A 6,309-nucleotide genomic window follows, 5' to 3' on the forward strand; every position below is an offset into this window, starting at 1 on the left:
CCCACCTCCCCCCCCCCCCCCGCCATAGCTAGCAATCCAAAACAGCCCAGTGGAGCCTGAGCGGTGGGTGTTGCCTTCTGACACACTTCCGGTGAGGTCAGGTGGTGTGGCATATGCAAATAAGTTGTGCTAATGAGTTATGCTAATGAGCCCCTGCACCTCTTTTTCTACGAAATGACCCTTGGTAATAAATAAGTGATTTCTGTAGTTTGGAGATCAGTTGTAATTTTAGCAATTGTTTGTGTGTGTGGAGGTGGTCATTGTGGCCACTAGCCATCGGTGGTCCTTTCCTTTATGGCTTGGTCTGATTCCCTTTTCCAGCTAGGAGCTATCTTTACTTCTAGTGGCCATGAATTCCACTTGGTAATTCCTTGTTTTGTCCGTGCCGAGTCTGTTGCCCATCAACTTCACTAGATGCTCACGAGTCCTACTTCTGTAGGAGACGGAGAAAATATTTTCTCCGCTCACTTTCTCCACCCGATGAATCATTTTATAAAGCATGCCCCCCTCCGTTTAGTAATCTTTTCTGTAAACTTCAAAGCGCCAAACTTCTTATCCTCCGGAGTAGCGTAGGAATCCTCGGGGTGATTAAGGCGAGAATTCTTTATACCTTTTGGTGCTTGTTAGGGGACTAACCCTTCACATCCCAGCTCTGAATTCCTGAGCATCTTGCTATGTGAATGCCCCCCAGTGCATCGAGAGGGCAGGGGTTGTGGCCAATGTTCCCTCTAAGGTGTGGAGTCTTGTGAGCAAAAATTCTATTTTGTGAGCTCCTGGCATTCAAGTTGTGAGCGAGCAATTTGGCTACTGCATAAATTAGCTTGCTCTGGAGCCATCCTTCCTGAGCCAAGACAAAAATGTGTGAGCTGGAAGCTAAAAAACTGTGAGCTAGCTAATACTAACTCAGCTTAGAGGGAACACTGGTTGTGGCTCAGTGGCAGAGCATCTGCTTGGCGTGCAGAAGGTCCCAGGTTCAATCCCTGGCATCTCCAGTTAAAAGGACCAGGCAGAAGGTGATGGGAAAGACCTCTGTCTGAGACCCTGGAGAACTATGGTGGGGGGCTGTGGCTCAGTGGCAGAGCATCTGCTTGGCGTGCAGAAGGTCCCAGGTTCAATCCCTGGCATCTCCAGATAAAAGGGCCTGGCAGAAGGTGATGGGAAAGACCTCTGCCTGAGACCCTGGAGAACTATGGTGGTGGGCTGTGGCTCAGTGGCAGAGCATCTGCTTGGCGTGCAGAAGGTCCCAGGTTCAACCCCCAGCATCTCCACTTAAAAAGGACCAGGCAAGAGGTGATGTGAAGGACCTCTGCTTGAGACCCTGGAGAGCTGTAAGGAGGAGCTGTGGCTCAGTGGCAGAGCCTCTGCTTGGCAAGCAGAAGGTCCCAGGTTCAATCCCCTGCATCTCCAGTTAAAAAGAACCAAGCAGAAGGTCGCATGAAAGACCTCTGCCTGAGACCCTGGAGAGCCATGGAGAGGGCCAGTGGCTCAGTGGTAGAACATCCGCATGGCACGCTGAAGGTCCCAGGTTCAATCCCCGGCATCTCCAGTGAAAAGGACCAGGCAGAAGGCGAAGTGAAAGACCTCAGCCTGAGACCCTGGAGAGCCACGGCCAGTCCGAGTAGGCAATACTGACCTTGACGGACCAAGATTCTGATAAGGCAGGTTCATGTGCATTTGTGTGAGTTTCCGCTCCAGAGCTAATGCCCCTGGTGTCGGCTGTTGCTGGGGTGAAACCAATTCCGCACAACTACAAGCTGCTGTCCGGACTTTCGGAAACACTCGTGCTGTACTAGCTGTTTAAAATGGTCTCCCTGCAGAAAGGGTCACAGCAAGCAGTGTTCCCTCTAAGCTGAGTCAGTGTGAGCTAGCTCACAGTTTTTTAGCCTCCGGCTCACAGATTTTTGTCTTAGCTCAGGGAGGAGGGCTTCAGAGCAAACGGATTCATGCAGCAGGCAAATTGCTCGCTCACAACTTTAATGCCAGGAGCTCACCAAGTAGAATTTTTGCTCACAGGACTCCACAGCTTAGAACCTTGGGAGTAGGTCTGGGTTTTGTGTGGCTTAGTTCAAGCTTGTAAAAAAAAAATCCACTTGGCCGGTTGCCTTTCTGGTGAGATGGAATCTGATGGGGAGTAGTGAACTGGGAGCATATTTTATAAGGCTGGCTTGTTGTCTCTTAATAACTTAAGCCATCTTCGGCGTGGTTGATGAAAGAACATGGGGAGTTGCTACTGTTTTAATATGTGCTTGTGGTTAAGTTAAGAGCCAGTAGGGTGTAATGGTTAAGAGTGTCAGACTATGGTTTGGGAGACCCAAATTGGGTTGTCCACTAAGAAGGAGGAGATTGGATTTATACCCCGCCCTTCACTTGGAGTCTCAGAGCGGCTTACAATCTCCTTCCCCATTCCCTACAGCAGACACCCCTGGGAGGTAGGTGGGGCCGAGAGAGCTCTTTCGAGGACTGCCCTTGAGACAACAGCTCCGAGAGAACTTGTGACTGACCCAAGGTCATCCAGCTGGCTGCATGTGCAGGAGTGGGGACCCTAACCTGGTTCTCCAGGTTAGAGTCCGCCTCTCTTAACCACTGCACCAACCTGCCTCTATGGATGCTCACCGGGTGACCTTGAGCCACTCACAGTCTCTTGGCCTAGCCTACCTCACAGGGTTGTTGTGAGGATAAAACGGAGGAGAGGATTCTGTAAGCTGCTTTGGGTCTCCATTGGGGAGAAAGGCGGGTCTCAAAAGAATTAAGTAAATAAATAAGTAAATAAAGGCGTCCAATGTGCATTATTTATTTCGCTCATCGGTGCCACTTTTCAGCCTCACTGTTTTCAGTGTGCTTTACATGGAAGCATAGATATCGTTAGCCGTTTGTCTGTCTTGTACGGTTTCTTTTATCATGTCGTGAGAAGGCAAGACTCCCTGACAAACGCAATTATGCTAGGAAAAACTGAAGCCAGATTGGATTTATACCCCGCCCTTCGCTCGGAGTCTCAGAGCGGCTTACAATCTCTTTTTCCTTCCTCTCCACTCCTCCACATGCAGCTGCTGGTGTGACCTTGGGTCAGTCACAAGTTCTCTCAGAGCTGTTCTCTCAAGAGCCGTCCTCGAAAGAGCTCTCTCAGCCCCACCTACCCTTCCTCTGAGGAGGAGGAGAGGAGGGGGAGGAGATTGGATTTATACCCCGCCCTTCACTCAGAGTCTCGGACCAGCTTACAAACTCCTTTCCCTTCCCCTACCCACTACAGACACAGTGTTTTCTCTAAGCTATGGAATCTTGTGAGCAAAAAAATCTATTTTGTGAGTTACTGGCATTAAAGTTGTGAGCAGTTGACTTGGCTACTGCACAAATTAGTCTGCTCTGGAGCCGTCCCTTCCTGAGCGAAGGCAAGAATCTGCGAGCCGGAGGCTAAAAAACTCTGAGCTAGCTCACACTGACTCAGCGTAGAGGGAATGCTGCTTACAGATTGTCTGTTGTGGGGGAGATGAAGAAGAAGTGGGGAATGAAACCCGGTTCTCCCAAATCAGAGTCAGCGCGCTTAACCGCTGGAGGCACCAAGGATTGAATTTGAGACCTTCTGCATGCCAAGCAGATGCTCTACCGCTGAGTCGGCCCCTGCCATGGATTTGATGTATGTTGTGGACAACCGGAGCGGGATTTCCAAACTTGGTCATAGATGGTTCACACACAGCCATGGGGACTGCTCTTCCTTAAAACTGGAGGGTGGCCGTGCAGTTTTGTGACCAGGGACGGATTAACCATTAAGCAGACGAAGCAGGTGCTTAGGGCACCAGGGCCAAAGGGGGCAACACAAAGTTGGGAAAAGGGTGAAAAGAACTTTATGTAGCCCAAGCTTGGCTTAGTTTGTACAGTATATTGTGTTATCATATGAATACATTTTTGTATTGCTGCAACCTGCATTGTATATCTGGTCAGACAGGTCAACCACTAAAATGGACTGGGTCGGTGTGGAAAGGAGGGGAGTCCAGAAAGGATAGCAAAAGCGTATAAAACACCAAATAAAAATTGTTGGAGATGTAAAGCGAACGTAGGTACTTTTTTCCATATGTGGTGGAAATGTGGAAAAAATTGTAAATTCTGGCAAAATATAAATAATATAATAATGGAAATGCTAACTATTAAGCTGAAACTGTGTCCAGAGATTTATTTGTTAAACATAATTCCCAAGGAATATAAAGAAAATGATGTATATGTATTAACTTATATTCTCACTGCAGCAAGAATTTTAATAGCAAAGTATTGGAAACACGAGAAGATACCAACGAGACAAGAACTAATTTTAAAACTTTTGGAGGTAGCAGAAATGGACAAATTGAGTGTAATATTGTAAGGAAAGGATCAGAGGTCATTTCGGGGGGGGACGCGGGGGATCGCAGTTCCCCGGGTGAGGTACGGGGGGCACATGACGAAGCCCCGCCCCCTGCTTCCGGCCGCCCCGCTTCCGGCCCTCATTCAGCCAGGAGGAGGCAGGAGAAGAGGGAGGGTAAGTTGCTTCCTCCCTGCCTCTCCCCACCCCTGCCTGCCTGGGGCCAGGGAGGGCCTTCGCGGGGCTTCCTTGCACTCCCTCTGGCCTTGCAGGTCCACCGCCGGGCCCCTCATGGGGCTCGGCAGTGGAGCTGCAAGGCCGGCAGCAAGGCCGGGACCGTTGGGGGCAGGGTGTGTGGCCTTATGACACACTTCTGGTGATGTCAGGGGGTGTGGCCTTATGACACACTTCCGGTGATGGCAGGAGGTGTGGCATATGCTAATGAGTTATGCTAATGAGTTCCCCTAGCTCTTTTTCTACGAAACGACCCCTGGAAAGGATGATAAAATATTTCAAGACAGGCGGGCTAAGATATATAAATGGACAAAGGAAAAGAATAAACAATAGATTCAAGAATGGTATTTATGTAAAAAATCAATGTGTGTATGATTGTACCTTGTAAAATGGAAAATAAAACTATTTTTTAAAAAAAGGAAAGGGGGGGCACCAAGATTGGTCAGTGCTTAGGGCACCAGTGAGCCTTCATCCCCCCCGTTTGTGACCTTCACTGCCAGGGAACTGATGTGGACTGTATCCAGGATCCGGAGTGCTCTGTGTCAACAAGCCAGTCCCCCATCGTATGCCACAGATCTTTTCTCGCATGGAGCCCTAACGTCAAACACTTGCTGAACAGCTGATTTAAGTGCCCGGGTAAATAGATTTGCACATGTAAATGAGAACTGGCAAGGATTTCTTGGCTCAGGAACCTGGCTTAGGCGGTGCCCTTTCTCGGCTCTCTCTGGCTGCCGGCAGCCACAGAGCAACAATAGACGGGCCTGCTCCTGGCTGTTTCCAAGATCTTTTGGGCTTAATAATAGGGCAAGGCGTTGGAATGAGTTGTTGATTCAGCCATGTTCCACCCCCAGCTGAGATTAGTCAGAGCTTTCTTTGTTAGACGTGGGCTGAAGTGATTTCTCCCAGGAGCTGGAGAGATCCACCGACTTTCCTAATGGCCCTACTATAAAGTGGGTGTGTAACTATACATGTAGGATTCTAGCTTCCTTACACACTTGGCGCTATCAAGACAACTGCTTGATAACCATCAGTGGCCCCTAGCCAAGGTGACTGGAGGGAACCTCCACATTCAGAGGCACTAAATCTCTGAGTAACAGTGCCAAGAGGAAACATCGGGGGAAGGGCTCGGCCTCTCTGCCCTGTTGTTGGCTTTCCAGGGAAACTGGTTCGCCACTGTGTGAGACAGGATGCTGGACTAGATGGACCCTCACTGGTCTGATCCAGCAGGGTTCTTCTTATGTTCCGATGAAGGCCTCAGCCTCTATGCCCTGTTGTTAACCATTCAGAGACACTGGTTGCCTACTGTGTGAGACAGGATGCTGGACTGGATGGACCACTGGTTTGATCTTGCAGGGTTCCTCTTGTGTTCTTATGAAGGCCTCAGCCTCTGTGCCTTGTTGGTGGCCATCCAGAGGAACTTGTTGGCCGGCCCCTGTGTGAGACTGGATGCTGGACTAGATGGACCCTCAGTGGTCTGATCCTACAGGGCTCTTCTGAGGTTCTTATGAAGGCCTCAGCCTTTATGCCCTGTTGTTAAAATAATTCAGACTCAGAATCCATGTGTGATTAAAATATAACGTTTTTACTAAATTCTAGCATGGGAAGGGTAACTGGGATGAAAATAACAACAGAGCAAAATCTGCTACATCCTTACTCTACAAAGACAAAACTAGAAGAGAAGAGATTATGGCTACTCTTCTTCTTGTTCTTCAGAACACCAAAACAAAGACGGGAAGAGAGCTATAAAA

The sequence above is a fragment of the Gekko japonicus genome, unplaced genomic scaffold (genome assembly GCF_001447785.1).
Source record: "Gekko japonicus isolate JY-2015 unplaced genomic scaffold, Gekko_japonicus_V1.1 scaffold2817, whole genome shotgun sequence".
Lineage (NCBI taxonomy): Eukaryota > Metazoa > Chordata > Lepidosauria > Squamata > Gekkonidae > Gekko > Gekko japonicus.